Raw genomic sequence first — 17,704 nt, 5'->3', positions numbered from 1 at the left:
TGTCCTGAGATTATAACTGCTAGAAAAATGGAATCTTAGGAATTATCTCAGAAAGTTAAAGAAACCATGATGTTGTTCAGAACTACCAACAGACATACATTTTAAAAATTCTGAGCATACAAAGTCTATTTAAAACCTTATTTATTTTAAAGTATTTGAAAACTGTTTCCCAACTGAAGCATCAAGATTTAATTGTGATCTTGGGCACAAGTTTTCATGGCCTGGATTTTGAACGATGGCTTTCATATGAAAGTTTCCTAATTTCTAAGTGTGCCATTTTCAACAACCAAATACTTTAACCATATCACCTAGACATTCTCCCATAAACTCTACAATCATTAGGAGACATTTGTGCACACGGTAGACTCATAGTGTTGATAAATACAATAGCAGTAAATCTGAAGAAATAATGTCTCAATTATGAATGCTATATTTAAAATTAGTTGATGGGATCTATATATGGTTTTGTCAGGAAATCTTGTCCTGGGAAGGGGAATAGATAAGATCTCCTGACAAAATTGGGAGCATGGGGGTGGGAAGATAATGTGGGATTCCACTCTGTATGCTGTGAATACCATTTTTTAATAAAGAAACTATCTTAGGCTTGTGCAAGGCAGAATATAGGTAGGTGGGGAAAACTATATTGAATGTTGGGAAAAAGAAGGCAGAGTGAGGAGAAGCCATGGAGCTGCCACTGGAGACAGATATGTAACTTTGCTGGTAGGCCATGACCATGTAGTGATGCACAGATTAATGGAGATGGATTAAATTAAGATGTAAGAGCTAGCTACCAATACACTCAAGCTATTGGCCAAACAGTATTACAAATAATATAGTTTCTGAGTGATTATTTTGGGAGTCTGTGTGGCCAGGAAATGAACAAGCAGGCTTTTACAACAGAGGAACAAGGGAGGGCAGAAGGGGAAGAAGAGGGGAGAAGGAGAGTGGGAGAGGAGAACTTGAGGGAATGGGATAGTCAAGATAAAGAAAGGACAGAGATGAGAGCAAGGAAAGAGATATTTTGATTAAGGCACCATTATGGGGCTAGCAAGAAATCTAGCACTAAAGAAATTCCCAGGAATCCACAGGATGACCCCATATTGACTCCTAAGCAATAGTGGAGAGAGTGCCCAAACTGGCCTTGCCCTGTAGTCAGACTGATGACTAACTTAAATGTAACCATAGAACATTCATCCAGAAACTGATGGAAACAGAGTCAGAGACCTGTAGGACAACACTGGACTGAGCTCCCAAAGTCCAGTTGGTGTTGTAATAGGAGCAGAGCGGCGGGCTGCGTTCCTGCCGCCCCGGCTCACAGCCGCCTGCATGGCTAGCTTATGCCCTGAAATAATTACACGAAAACTGTATTCTTTTAAACACTGCCTGGCCCATTAGATCCAGTTTCTTATTGGCTAGCTCTTACATATTGATCTAACCCATTTCTAATAATCTGTGTAGCCCACAAGGTAGCTTACCAGGGAAGATCTTAACCTGCGGCTGTGTTGGGTGGGAGAATCATGGCGAAGTCCTGACTCGGCTTCTTTCTCCTAGCATTCTGTTCTGTTTACTCCGCCTACCTAATTTTCTGTCCTATCAGGCCCAGCAGTTTTCTTTATTAGTTAACCAATGAAAGCAACAGATAAGATATAAGATCCACCTCCATCAAGTTGGAGAGTGTGAAGGGTGAGAATATGAGCACTCTTCACATAAAGAGGTCAAGACCATGATGGAGACACCCACTGAAACAGTCTACCTGAGCTAATTGGAGCTCACCATCTCCAGCCAGACAGAGAAGGAACTACCATAGAACCAAACAAGACCCTCTAAATGTGGGTGACAGTTGTATGGCTGAGTCAGACTGTGGGGCCACTGGCCGTGGGACCAGGATTTATCCCTATGGCTTGTATTGGCTTTTTGGAAGCCATTTTCTTTGGATAGATACCTTGCTAAGCCTAGATATAGTAAGGAGGGCCTTGAACCTTCCTCAAAGCAATGTGCCTTATCCTCTCTGAGGAGTGGATAGGGGTGGAGTGGAGGGATAGGTGGAGGGGATGGGAGGAGGGGAAGGTGTGGGAACTGGAATTGGTGTGTAAAATGAAAAAAATAGTTTGTTTTTCTTTTTTAAAAAATAAAATAAATATATTAAAAACATTCATTGATGGGTAAAACTTTTCTGATAGGAAATTAAGTTTACCATGCAAATGAGACCATACTGGGAATGAGGACAACTCAGTTCTTAGTTTAGCATTTATTTGATCTATATTCAAGACTAGATTTCAGACAAAATTAAAAAGTTGATCCATGTATTACATACAGTGAAATTACAAAGACTAGTGGTAAGCTTATATCTTGGTTAATGAGAGTTTATCATTAAAAAAGCAGACAATACAAACTTAATAAAGAGTTTGTCCACTGCTCATTATGCAACAGTAAGCTATCCTATGTCTCTATCCTGTTCTGCTCTGCTATAATGTTATTGAGTATTCTATCTCTGATCAATGTGCTGGTGTTTTTTTAAATCTGAAGAAAAACCTCACTGTGAGTAATGATCTGATTAGATAGAATTTGTGTGTGTGTGTGTGTGTGAGAGAGAGAGAGAGAGAGAGAGAGAGAGAGAGAGAGAGAGAGAGAGAGAGAAAGAGAGAGAGAGAGAGAGAGAGAGAGAGACCGAGAGAGAGAGAGAAAGAGAGAGAATGTGGAAGCCAGATGACTTTATAGTTTTTCAGGCATCATTCATATTTTTTTTGATGGGTCTCCCAGTGGGCCTGGAACACACTAAGTAGGCTAGCCTTCTTGGAGACAAAGTTCCTGCCTTACAGCACTGAGGTTATAGGCCTGTGTGCCACTGAGCTGTAAGGATGAAACTCAGGTCTTTGCGCTTGCAAACTAAACATTTTACTGACTTGAGCTATTTCTCAAGCCTTGGTTGCAAAGAATTCTTCTACCAGAGCATTTCATAAGTCACTAGTCAGCCTGTAAAGTTTGCCTTTGGATCTAGTGTTTATCCACCATTAGCTCTGGCAGGGCACTCAAGATAGATAATAAGTCATTAGCTGACTTTGCTGATTACCTCATTTTAGAAGCTCTTTCTGTACATGTCATAGCTAGCTTCACCTATCAGTCAATTTGACACAAAGCTAGAGTCACCTGGGGAGGGAGGAATCAACTGAAGAACTGTCTAGATTACTTGGGCCTGTTGCTATGTCTGTAGGCATTTTCTTAATTGCTAATTGTTCTAGAAGGGCAAGGCCCTCTGGGTGGTGCTATCCCTAGGCTAGTAGGCCTAAGAAAGGTAGCTAACAAGGCAGAGGGGATAAGCCAGTAAGCTGCATTCTTCTCGGTTTCTGCTTTAGTTCCCATCTCTAGGTTCCTTGATGATAGACTGTAGACAAAATAAACCCATTGCTCTCCTAAGTTGTATTTGGTCAGACTGTTTTATCACAGCAGCAGGAAACAAGCTCGAGCAACATATTTCAGTGGAGTATAAAGAAAAGATACAGACAACAAAGATTTGTTTCTAGAAATACTTTCCATTTACTAAATGAACTTTTCACAAACAAGAAGATAGTTTTATATAACAGATGAAGCTTAAGATTATGTATAAAGCAAAGCCTGAATCTAAACAAAGGAAGAAATTTCCAGTAAGCTTCTTAATGGTAGAGACCAAAGGGAATCTGAACAAATGCGCAGAGGGCGGGGTTGAGATTATTTATAAAGTATAGCACTTTGACAGGGTATTTCCTTTTTCACATTTTCGTATTAACCTCAATTTTGTTCGATGTTTATTCCATTTGCCAGTTATAATTAAAGATCAGAGCACACACAAAAGCATGCTCATTTGAAAAAGCATTAATTTCAAAGGGCTTTACCAATTCTAAAGAATACCACCTAAGTCACTCAGATCCACAGATCCTGACAACATCATCTCAGATGTGGAAGAATATCCCTAATTTCATCTTGTAGAGGACCGGTTGAGACAGTCATAATCGGAGGTGAGGAGGAATCCAAATAGCAGGATATTTTTACCAAAAATAATACTGAGAGCAATCACCTTTATGGGTTTCCTATGGCATTCATTTCCTAAAATGGGCTACATGGCTAGCATGTGATATTAAAATGTTTGGAACTGGAAAGTCATTTGAGTTGTCAGCAGTTCAGTACAGTTTGCACTGACAGGAGCATTAGCAGGTTATGCTGCCATCCGCCCAGGGTCACAGGACTGATGTAGAGATTACCTATGTCAAAGCATAAGCAACCTATTGTTGTCTTCACCTGAGACTTTGAAAAGCATGCCCCAGGCCAAATGTCTAGAATCTTTTTATATCTATTATTTAGTGGTGACTGGCAAACTCAGAGACAGTTAATCTATTTTTAACTTCTGAACATCTGTGTGCCTGAGCTGACGCTTTCCTGGATGTTTCGGTGGCTCTGCTGTACAGTGCTAATTCAGACCCTAAACAGAATTATGAAGAGCATCAGGTACCAAGAGACTGGAGTGGAGAGATGTCTCAGCAGTTAAAAGCACATGCTTCTTGTGCAGATTACCTGGATTCGGTTCCTAGCACCTATAAACTGACTCATAACCACCTGGAACTTCAGCTCCAGGGCATCATGTGCACTCTTCTTGACTCCTTGGGCACTGCACACATGTGGCACACATATATCCATGCAGGCAAAAAATCATACACATAAAATAAAAATATTTTGGTTTGTTTGTTTTTAAGACAGTGTTTGTCTGTGTAACAGCCCTAGCTGTCCTGGAACTCACTCTGTAGACCAGGCTGGTCTCGAACTCACAGAATTCTACCTGTCTCTGCTTCCCAATTGCTGCAATTCAAGGTGTGGGAAAGAAAAAAGAATGTCATACCAAATTGGTCACCTATCACTAGCAACATTTTTTTTGTTATCAACTTCTTAATTTTACAGCAAAAGTTGTAATTACACAAATATAAAAAAAGAGTGGGGTGGATAACTTAAAGTAAGATTGTTACATGTTTAGCTTTGGAGACACTTGATGCTAACAGGGTTTGACAATATTGTACTTTAACTCAATGACTTGAACAAGAATACCATTATTACCATCTGGTGTCTGGGCAGCTTCTAGGAAACTGATAATTGCTTGGTACAAAACTTTGTGTTCTGTTTGTTTTATCCCCATCTTTCAGCAGACAGAACTATTCTAATGCTTAAATAATATTAAATAGAATATATTTGATGTACCAAATAGTATTTCCTGGACAAAGGCCTTCACTCTAGGGATGCTAATGCTCATACTACAAACACAGCCCCATAGGGAGTTGGGATGATATTGTCTCTGTAGAAAGGTAAAAGAAATTTTGAATCAGTGTGGTCTGTCCTAAGAAAGAGCAGATAATTCAGTTTGAACATTCATTGAATTTATTAAGCATTTGCTGTCTCCTGGTCAGCATGCTAAATACTGAACACATAGTAACAAACTAAAGTAGGCATGCTTTAGATTTTCAGGGAGCTTACCATCTTGAAGAAAAATAGACTTTCCCTAAACAATAGCATTATAGTAATTGGCTAATCACAAACTGCTAGAAGTATGCTGAAGGAGAGAACCATGATTCTCTTGGCAAAGGAAGCTGATATAGAGTATGATGCCAGGAAGCATTTCTGTGCAAGAGACAGTTGAGAGAAGGTCCAAATGAGGTAAGTAAAGAAAGGTTGCCTTAGAGTGTGAATGTAGGTGTGAAGAAGTCTTATGGCTTGGGGATGATTCATTGCACAAAACATTCTTGTGTTCAAAGACTGGCCCTAGCTGGTAGATCCAATCATAGAGAAGTGAATGGATCTTAAGAGTGATACTACATAAAGGAATCAGTCCCCATTTCATGATTTCATGGCAGAGTGGGTAGTTAGGAGGTGTGACCTGCTTGGAGAAACTAAGTCACAGAAGACGAGAATTTGAAGGGCCACTTGCTCCTGGTCCCTTCCTGTCTATCTCTTTCTGCTTCCTGGAAACTATGAGGCAGTGCACATTTTGTCTGCCATATTTCCTTGGTACCATAATATCTTACCTCGCCACATGCCTACATGGATGGAGTAAGCCGACTGTAGACAGATAGCATTAAAATAGTGAACCAAAATAAACCTTTCTTCCCTCTAAGTTGTTCTCTTGGATATTTGACATAACAACAAAACCTAACACAAGAAGAAATGTAGAAAAGAACATTTTATTTGATGAAAAAGGAAACACAGATTCTGTGACAGGAGGAATGGTGTTCTAATTGTGGATCTAAAATAAAACATTAGACTGAAATAAGGGACTGAGAAATAGGCAAGGCTAGTATCTGATAAGCCTTGTAGACAGTCATATGGTGTCTGTTGTTTAAAATTCATGAGACAAAAAAATTGAAAGATTTTATTCAGTGACTTAGCATATTTTTAAAATTTTATTTTTATTTTATGTGTATGTGTTTTTGCCTGCATGTCATCTAGCCACCCCCATGTGTATACCTGGTGTCCCAAGAGGCCAGAAGAGGGAATTGAATCTTCAGGAATTAGAGTAACAGGCAGTTGTGAACTGTTATGAGGGTGCTGGAGAATGAACATTGGTTCTTGGTAAGAACAGCAAGTGTTCTTAACCACTTAGCCATCTCTCCAGGCCAGCTTTTTATTTTTAAAAGTCACATATATGTCTGTGTGGAAAGAGAATAACTGGGTTGCAAGAGTGCAAGTGGGGAGACTTGCTAGGGGGTAGAGAAATAGTGCAAGTAAAAGAAAATGGTAGCTGAGGTCCTGAGTGGACTAATCAAAGAACTTTCAGTCAATGAATAAATCAGCAAGGAATGACTTGGCACCTATCTCAATATGCATGGCTGACTCTACTCATCATTTTGAAGGGAGATTCATCTTCTGCCTCCCACCTTTTTTTTTGGCAGTATGACTTCTGCCCAATTATCAAGCATCCCAATATAATGGGGCTGAGTTAATAAGGTGTTACTTTATTAAAAGTGTTAACATTTAAGGAAATAAGAAGAAAGAATTGACTAAAGGGATTTTAATAATTTTTTTTTAAATAGAAGAGTATTTATCAATCTATGATCCAAAAACATTAACATTCTGAGACCCTATAGAAATGTAATGGGTGGAAGAGTCCTTGTTTTAAAAATAATCAAATTTCTCGGCCCTGTCCAAAATCAGAATGAGAATCCGAAATCTTGATTAGAATTTGCAGTGGAGCTCAGTCAATGGTAGACTCTATCATCTCCTAAGGACATAGCAACTGAGGAGCATTGCTTATGAGACTAATTTGGAGATTGATTTGTTTATTTGTTTATTCATCATTTATTTATTTAGAAACAAGAAAAAATGACTGTGAGAAGAATGGAGAGAAAATTCCAGGTTGAGACTTGTCCTGAGAAAATGCCAAGAAGGAAGAATTAGTTAGTTTAGGCTATTGAACAAGTAAGTGGACTGATTTGTCAGGCGGATGAGCTTGACTAGAAGTGATGTGAAATCACCTTCAGCAGGAGAAAACAAAAGAGAAGGTACAGCATGTTCAGAGAGTGGCCCCACTGTGCCTGGCCTACATAAAATGAAGCAGTTTCTATAGTCCCTGAATCATAGGGGAAAGGTTGTGGACCACATTTGGAATTTCCTTCTCCTGATCAGTGACTAGAACATAACACACTTAGTTAGTTCCATGAGTGAATGCTTGTTCCCCCTATCCTAAACTTCTGTGTTGAAATTTTCAGCTTTATAGTGATGGTTTTAGGAGGGGGGATCTTTTGGACTTGATTAGGTCCTGTGAGGGAAGGCCCTGTGATTGAGATTAGCCCTTCTTAATGGGAACACAGTTTGCTCACCTGTCACCATGTGAGATATTCACATGGAGATTCTATATGAATCAAGAAATAGATTTTCACTAGACAAACTACCAGCACCTTGATATTGAAGCGCCTAACCTTTAGAATGTGAATAACAAATTTCAGTTGTTTATAAGCCATCAAGTGTATGGTATTCTGCAATAGCAACCTGAATGGACTAAGAAAGTACAGCAGCAATAGCCAACTGTAATGAGTTCGTACTATGAGCCAGTCATTTTGCAGGTGCATTACATCATTTAATCCTTACATCCCCAAGAGAGAAGTGTTACATATTAATTCTTTGTCAATAAAGAAACTCAAGAATAGAGAGGCTAAACAATGTGCCCCAGGGTCACATAGTTTTGAAGTAACTAAACCAGAATTTTAAACTGTCTCTAGAGATTGCATGTTTAGTTACAATGCAAAGTCATTCATATCAACTCATGCCCATGAGAATTGATAGTCCTTTAGGGAAGCGCACACACATTCACTTAGCAGAAGTCATTATGTATGATGGAGGCTAAGCCCTGTGGAGTCAAAGACAATTTAGGTCCTAATAAGGCTTGGCATAGTCCTGGACAAACATAAAACCTCATACAGAGATTCATCTTCCCTGGTGGGTTAAAAATGGCTCAAGATGGCAAGTGGGAGATGTTGAGAGCGAGCGACTGGGAGTCTGTCAGCAAGTTTATTGGTACTAATACACACACATACACACAAACGTGGGAGTTTTAATTTATTTGGATTTGTTATTATACTTGCTTTTTAATTTGTTTGATTTTAGTGCTGAGGTACAAACTGGAGGCCTTGTACCTGATATGCTAGCTCTGAACCACTGAGCAATACCCTGGTCTTAGTAATGGATTCATTTTATATTTTAAATGAGTTTTGACATATTGAAAAAATAATAGGCATAGGAGGAGGAAGATAAGGAGGACAGACAGATAAACATCACAAAACTAAACCAAATCATTTAGTTCTCTACTGCAGATAGTTTCTAATGCCTGGGGTATAATTCAAGATAAATAATCAACTTTATGAAGGTAATTTTAAATTTGGGTGTAAACTGTAGGCTGTCTAGTGGAACTGATCTGAACTTTATTTTGACCTGGCATCTTCTTCTAAGTTACTGAATCAACCCCTTGAGGATTATCGTGACAGCAGATTAGAGCGTGAAACCAGTCCTTTTCAGTAGCCTTGGATTCTTAGAAGTCATGCATTCAGTTCTGAGCAATTACTGTCAGTTTAGACATTCAAGTTGAAAGAAGGATGTGTATAATTAATCAAGCAGAAGCATATAGAACCAGAGCAGGAAAGATTTGACGGTATAATAGACAGAAAGGAGGTGGGGTGAGAGAAGAGGACTCTGGTCATTTTTTCTTAACATTCTCCGTAGTCGGGTGTTAAGGAATTCAAGAACTTCTAATTTGGACTTTTGCTAAACACAGAGCAAGACAAAGGGGAAATTATGCCGCAGCACTGAAGATGCCCTCTGCTGACACTGTTTAATCATTCATGTGTTCAACGAGGGTCACACCAGGCACTCTGCGTGGCACTTGTGGATGTGAAGATTAATCAGGTCACAGCTGTGGCCTCACGGAGGGCACAGTGTAGTGGGATAGATGAGGAAACAACAGTAAAAGAAACTTACTAAGTAATAGAGGAGCAAAATTTATTTTTTCCTGAAGGGTCTGTGTGATTGAGAATGAGGGTAGGAGAGCAATCTTTCAGAGGAGCCAATAAATATGACACAACCTCGTGCAACAGGGAAGAAATGAGCACAGAGTTTCTTTTTAAAATATTGATGTTACTGTATGTGTTTGTATGCCTGAGTGTATATTTACATGTATGACCTGTCAATTCAGGAGAAGGCAGAGGTCAAAAGAGGGTGCTATGGCCCCTGGATCAGGAGTTTCACAGGTAGTTTCCACCAGTTTCACAGGTGATTGTGACCTGGGTGATATGGTTGCTGGGTACCAAAGTTGGGTCCTCTGAAACACCAGTAAGCAGTTTTAACGGCTGAGCCATCTGTCCAACTCATACACTGATTTCTTATGATAAAAAAAATTTGACTGTCCTCAGGGGTAAGATGATACCTATTCAAACAGAGTGTCTGCATTCTGAGTTGGGTATGTGTATGAACACCCATGTCCTTTTCAAAGGGACAAGGAGGTAGAAAGATAGAAAAATACTCCAAATGCTTGTCAGGAAGGAGAATGGGTTTAGAAAGTCCAGAAACACTCTGGAATTGACACATGAAGAAGACCCGTGAGAATTGCAGAGGTTAAAATTGTACCTGGGTTTAGATGGTAGGAGACACACAGAAAACCTTCAATAGGGTTGCAAACCTTTGGTAACGAGTCAGGCTTCAGGAAATACAGAGGGACTTGGACATCAGGAGGACCCTCCCCTCCCTGTTCCTCCCTGATGCCACCAAAGTGTACACTGTGCCTCTATGCTTGGAAGTTAAAGAACAGAGAATGCCAACTTCCCCTAACGCCATCTACAACCACTGTGGTATTGAAAGCTGCTGTCCTTGAGGCGCTTGGGATGTAGTGAAAAGAAGCAGACTGCAGGAGCCAGAAGGCTGGGCTTTCAAAGACTGTTCTTTCATAAAGCAGGCATGATAACCTCTGTAGTCCTCCCAGACTTCTTGTGAGGCTCAAACAAGATGCTAGGTAGAAAAGCATTTTGTGGACACTCACAGCATGTGTGTTGGTGTGTTGACTCCCTCTATCCTACGAACCCCCTACGGTAATCAAAAGCCCTCAAGGATCAATGAGATAATCGATGAAAAACACTGAGCCCTACTGAAGGAAGGTAGTGTATGGAAATATTAATAACGGTGATTCACATCTGCTTTTTACTGATAATGCGTCTCCTTAAGGTCTGGACACCAAAAGAGCGTGACACACAATGCCCTTTGCTGTTTGTTGAAATCTCTCTACTGCCGAAAGGCAGCTGAATCGTCATGTTTTTGTCAGCAAGCACTTTGTTTTCAATTCAAAAATGTTGTTCCTCCTTTTTTCCTCTTGACAAAATCTGGATATAGATATTTACACAAATGTCATATGAATGTAATCACAGTTGTCTTTCCATCTCTAGAGGCCATATAGCAGACAGTAGATCATGATAAGCAAGTGGTCACATCTGGCCAGAGCCCTTCAGAACACACTGACACTGGAATTCTGTATGAAGCCGAGTGTCGAAGATGAAGTGCACAGTTTTTCTGAAAGTAAAATAACGGGATGGTAACGGTCAGCCACATGTCTAAGAGAGGGCTGCATTCTTTCAAGTGCCATTCCGTGCTTCCAACAGGAAGGACTGCACTGTGGCTGGCAGCCCCATTTGGTGTTTAGTGACTCAGATATGTGTTGTTCCCAAAGCAGAACCAGGTGTGATACTTCAAGGAGATAAGGGATAAATAGCATAAAGGCAGGCAGGAATAGAAAGCAGTTCAGGAGCAAGAATAATTAGTCTATATCACCACAGATATATTTTTTTCTACTCTAGAGGCATTCTGGTGAAACATGGAGGCATGACCCCAAGAAATCTGAGTGTTTGTGTGTACATGTTCCTGTGCACAAGTGTGGAGGCCAGAGGTCAACTTCTTGTGTCACTTGTCTGGCACTGTCTGCCTTTGTTTTTTGAGACAATGTCTCTTGGCCTGTATCTTGCTGCTTAGGTTAGGATAGCTGACTGGCAAGCCTAGGGGATCTGTCTGTCTCTGCCTCCCCAGCACTGGGATTAGAACTTTCTGTGTTCCACCATTGCTAGTTTAGTACTTACATTCCTAATGCTTGTACAAGAAAACACTTTACCAGCTGATGTATTTCCCTACCTCCCAAAGAAGAAGCATCTTGGAAATGGTAGTCAGAAGGAATATCTAGAACCAGTAGGGGCTAACTTCTTAAATCACAATTACACTTCAGTCCTGTCCTGCCTGTCCTCTTATCCCCTGACGCTGGGTGCCTTCTCCAATTAGATTCTGGTCTGGACAATTTATTAGAGATAAGGAATTAATAGGTGCTAATGGCTCTGCTTAAAAAATGGGCTTTCTATCTTAAAGCAGTGGCAATTAGATGCTGAAGGCGGAGCTACCTTCTGGATCTCTCCTCATCTGTCATATGGATAGGAGGGTGACAGGCTAGTACTAGTAGACAGAATTTCACTGCGATTCAAAGCTATGATATACGACACAGCGATATTTTTTTTCTTACTGGAAAAATGCAGAGAGTTAGATACTACAATTCAATATACCAGGATTAAAACAATTATTGTGAATTAACTTGATCATTCCTTTATATGCCTACAGAGAGTTTTTTTTATTCTATTGTCACCAACAAATAAATGAAGGTTTGTAAATACAGATAAACTTAATTTTTAGAGGATTATCTATTCTCAAAGGTTCCAAATCTTTAAATTAAAAGTGTCTGCACTACATAAAATGAAAGAACTGTATGGCCCTAGTGTGACATACAAGGAGAGCAGGCCTGAAATACAGGAAGGTTAACATGTTGCTGTTTTCGTTTTGCCTGTGTGTTTCAGATTCAAAAGACAGCAAGGTCCCTCAGTGTGGCCTCACTGACTGGAGTTACCTGAGGCCAGAGGACAGGGAACAACTTCAGAAGTGTTTTATTTTATTCAAGCCATGGATTTTGGACCACGGAATCAGTGAGAGGACACGATGTAAGATGCAAAGCAATCTTCAGTGTGTGCTTGGATCATGTGAGCATTTTTTAAAGAATAGATTTTGGAATATTTAATTTACCTATGATTTTTATGTCTATGGGTGTTTTGTCTGTGTGTATGCAGTGCCCACAAAAGCCAAGAGCAGCTAGTGTCTTTAACCCCCCAGCCATCTTTCTAGCCAGGTGGAATCATCTTGCCTGGGGGAATAATCTCCTTCTCTTATTATTATCTGATTTCAGGTTTTTATTATTAAAACCAGTTAGAATTCGTACTATATCTTCTTCTTCTTCTTCCAGAATTCTTTACACAAGTATAGCATTTCCAGCACTTTTCACCTGTCCCCCTTCCAGCTCCCCAGGTGTCTTTAACTACCTTAAATATCTGACACCTTTTAAAATGCAGATTCGGATGCATTCCTCTGGGATGAGACCGAAAAGTTTTCATTTCAAAGGAATTCCTTCTTGCTGTTGCCACTACTGGTTGGGGAGCATACCTCAAGTAGCAGGGACTGTTCTAGACCTAGAGTCTAATTTAATTTCATAAAATTAGGTGTGTTTAATGTATTTTGTGTGCATGAGTGTTTGCCTTCATGCCTATGGACCACTTACATGCATGTTGCCATGGAGGCCAGAAGAGAATATCTAATCCCTTGGAAGTTGAGGTCCAGAGAATTGTGAGCTACTATGTGGACGCTGCAAATTGAATGGGGGTCCTCTGAAAGAAGAGCAGGTGGAGTGCTCTTAACTGCTCAATCATATCTCAGCCCATTGACTCTGAGTTCAGAAAGAGAGATGGTGTTGACTAGTAACAAAAATGAAGAGTCTCAGTAGGAAAGCAGCACAGTATTTCCCGGATCAAGTTAAAAAGGAGGCGAAGATAAGGTTATTTGTGCTCATGATCCAGGAGTTCAAATACAGTAGACTGCAAGTGACATACATCAGAAAGACACCATCTTTTGCAAGCTTGGGAAGAAAATAATGCCTTCTAGTTAGGGTATTCATTCTAGAAACCATGCTGTCCAAGTTCAAATTTCACCCCCACCCCTTCCTAATAACACCTTGATCTTGCCTTATCCCATGAGCCTCGGCTGACTCATTTGTAAAAATATGGATACCCGAGTCTCTCTGAGGCTGACTGTGAGAATGAAATGAAGAGTGGAAAGCCTGCGGACAGCACCTGCCACATAGAGCTCACTAAGTGGGAGCTATTGTAACACTCCCCATCTGTGAGCTGATACTGCTTAAGTACTCCTGTGCTCTACTGAAGCGCTAGCCAGCCATGGTAGTGCCACACTGGCGTTTGATCTGAATCTCAAAGCAGCTTCCATTGTTTGAGACACGTGGAAAGTCAGTGTTTGGGGATTTAAATACATGGAATTCTGGATAAATGTGTTAAAAGGGGAAGAAAAGCTAGCTCCCAGGAACCATGCGTGTGTTGTGCTTTCACCCCATCACTGCCTCTGCCTATAGCTCCTCTGACTTGAATGAGGAGCAAATGATTAAAAAATAAAACTGGATTAGAGAAACCAACAGCCTTCTATCTCTGCCAAAAGGAAATGTCGAATCTGGGCAATTATCATTCAGCCCGGGGCATGCCAGGCTCAGGGGAAGGAGGTGGGGGGAAGGAGATGGGGGAAGGAGGCTTGGAGAAAGATATTTACAAGTCCATGAAGAATGCAGCAAGCATTAACGAGTTGTAGGCATTGTCCTAGGGTAAATAAAAGTATTCACTATCACCTCAGTTGAGGGATCTAAAGTCTGGAAGAGAAGACATTACAGTAAGACAGACAGACAGGCAGGCAGGCAGACACACACACACACAGAGACACATGCAATCATACACAGTAACCTATAACAAATCTTCAGCAAGCACAGGACCGAGCTCCCAAAGTCCAGTTGAAGAGTGGGAGGAGTGAGAATATGAGCAAAGAGATGAATACCATGCTGGGGACACCCACTGAAACAGTCTACCTGAGCTAATGGGAACTCACCAACTCTAGCTGGACTGGAAAGGAAGCAGCATAGGACCAAAGGAGACCCTCTGGATGTGGGTGACAGCTGTATGGCTGGGGCCGACTGCAGGGCCACTGACAGTGGCACCAGGATTTATCCCTACTGCTTATACTGGGTTTTTGGGAACCCAATCTCTTTGGATGGATACCTTGCTCAGCCTAGATATAATAGGGAGGGCCTTGGACCTTCCCCAAAGCAATGTGCCTTACCCTCTCTGAAAAGTGGATTTGGGGTGGAGTGGAGGGAAAGTAGAGAGGATGGGAGGAGGAGAGAGAGTGGGAACTGGGATTGACATGTAAAATGAAAAGAAGATAGTTTGTTTTCTTTTTTTAAAAGAAAAATAAACTAACAAATAAATAAAAAAAAAAACCCAAATCTCCAGCAAGACCTGTTGGTTAAAACAATGGATGTATTTCTTGGGAGCAGCAATTCCTCTAGAAAGAAAAGTTGGGCTTGAATCTAAAGGTCCTTGAATGTGAAATGTGTGCTGTGGGCAATTAGAAGTTAATGATGTTTGTATGTGAGTGGGGGTACCATATGCAGAAGAGAATTTCAGGGAGATTAATCCGGCAACAGTTTGAGCAATTTAATTTAACAACCATTTACTGAGTATTATGTATAGCACCAGAGTCCAAGGTGCAGGGTTTTGCAAGGATACAGAAAAACAGAGAGTATGCTTGCATAACCTCTCTGAACTGAAATCCTTGGCAGAGAGATAGACACAAATACAATAAACTGAGGTATGTAAGAGAAAGAGAAAATTCTGTGTGTTCCACATGAAGTGCTCTCTAAGGTAGACTATAAGGCATATTTGTTGAATAAGAACGTGGGAAAACGTATACTTGCACATTTTTGTAACATTTATCTGAAAAGCTGCACAAAAATCCTCATAACATAAATTGCCTCTAAGGAAGGTTCTTGGGATGGCTGTGGTGGAGGGGGGTATGGGAGGGTTGTATGAATTACCATTGGTACCCTCTCTGAGTTTGAATCTAAAGAAAATATTATTTATGCCAAACATTGACAAATACTAAGGGCTGGGAGTATAGCTTAGTTGGTACTTAGTTCACCAGCATATGCCCTGGCTTCACTCCCTAGCACCTATGTGCAATGGACATTGGAGCCATGAAGAGAGAATGATGAACTGTCATTGAGCAAATATGGAAAGGCTCTTTAGAGCATGTGAAGCTAAGTTTTTAAGTGGCAATATTTCCATGAACAATGATCTGAGTGGGAGTCATATCAAGCGGTAGACAGAGCTTACCTGAAGCCCTAGGGGAGGAGCTAGACATCTGCCATCCATCACTGTCTGCCAGCTGCACGCAGTTATTGAGTAAGAGAAATATGGGCAGTGTGTGTGGATTGAAATTTACATAATTCATTTCTGTGCATTATACTTTACTCTGTAGCATGTAATAGCAAAACTACTGGTGGCCAATTTTGCATTCTCTTTCATTCGACGTCTCTAAAAATATCTATTTTCTACTTGAAACAAAGGCTGATCAAAGCACCACTTCATTACACGAGCGTTGTCTCCTTGATAACTCTCTACAAGTACTCACTTTTCACCTGGTTGGTTCCTACTCGTCTGTTCTATTAAACATCACTTCTTCAGACAGGCTTTTCACTGCTGCAGATATAACTTGGTGGCAGAGAACTTGCCTAATACGTGTAAGCCAAGTGTCTGATTCCTCAGTGCCACAGACACAGAAAGAGAAAAGTCTCTCAAGAGCACACAGTCTAGCTAATACCCCTTCTCACCACACTTACACAAATACTTATTTTCTCTCCCAGTGTCTGTATCCTCTCCCTAGGCACCTAACATGATTATAATAATACTTTTGTGGCCTGCCTGATTCTATGGAAGCCTGCAAGTTGAGTTACTATGACTCCTCTGAGACAGAAGCTGTTGTCATGGGATGCTTAGTGACACAGTCATGTGCTGTTCTGTTTCTGAGTTACCGATGTAAGGTACTTGGGTGTGAGAAGGATAAAGGATGTTTTGAGGGTACAGGACAGACCAAACCTAGAAAATCAGGTCAACTTTCCATCATTTTTATGTGCAAGTTACCTCATTTAAGATGTCTCTGGACTGTATTATACCAAGATATCAATTCCAAGATTTTATGAAAAATGTCCAGCTTCTCCAGAACACGACCACACACACATATGTCCATATGTTCAGGTGAAGAGAGGGAGGTAGCAAGCTAACAATTCTATTTCAAATAATGAAATATCTTATATGGAGAACCTCACAAGGTGTCACAACTTAAATTGACATACCCAGTGAGTCCTAACGGAAAGTGTCAGCGAATGGTGTCAATGACCAGTGAGATCATTTCCCTACCAGAAGTGCTCATTAATACTGTGACCCTAATGTTTCTGCCTTTTGTGACTCTGGAAGTCCTAATCAGGCTAGGTTTCACAGACAGCACAGAATAGAGAAAGCTTATGGGGATATAGTGCACTTTTAAGAAGTAAAATAAATGTAATAAAAAGCAAGCAACATAATTGTCATGACTTATGCCCCATGACATTTGATAATAACAAGGTTGGTACATTGCAAATAAGTTCCACATTTACAACTCTGCCTTGGTATTTACACTTATTAAATTGTTTAGGGAGGTGGTTCCTGGATACTGGAGGCCCATATATAAGACATATTAGCATAATTGGAGTACAGCCAAATCCCTCCGTGTACATTGCAGATACTTGTTAAAAGCTTGACCTTGGAGGAAACAACTTCCTACTTGTCTTCAATCAGTTAACAGCTGCTGAAGTTCTCTAAAATCAACTTACAGACATCCAGTTTTGGGAGGTTGTCCTCAACACTGACCTTACACAGGTCTTCAGTTCCCAAGATGGTGATGAAGGTTATATTCTCACCTGGCTGAGGAAATTAGCTGCATTTTTCCATTACCTGGACCAAACATTGCTTTTCATTTGTTTAATTCCCTGAGAGTTGACACTACACATTCATTCATTGAGCAATTGCTTTGTGTAAAGGCCCTGAGATGAATGAGACAGTCATTGCCATCAAGGAACTTACACTTCAGTCAAGGACACAGAAAGCCAAGTATAGTAGGAGGCAGAATTTAAAAAGGCCATAATAGAGGTATGAACAAATTGCTGTGGGAGCATTAGATAATACCATTTATTTTAATGGTG

The sequence above is a fragment of the Microtus oregoni genome, unplaced genomic scaffold (assembly GCF_018167655.1).
Source record: "Microtus oregoni isolate MIOR12 unplaced genomic scaffold, Mior012 000050F_000, whole genome shotgun sequence".
In the NCBI taxonomy this organism is placed as follows: Eukaryota; Metazoa; Chordata; class Mammalia; order Rodentia; family Cricetidae; genus Microtus; species Microtus oregoni.
Note: the sequence above shows the minus strand (reverse complement) of the source record.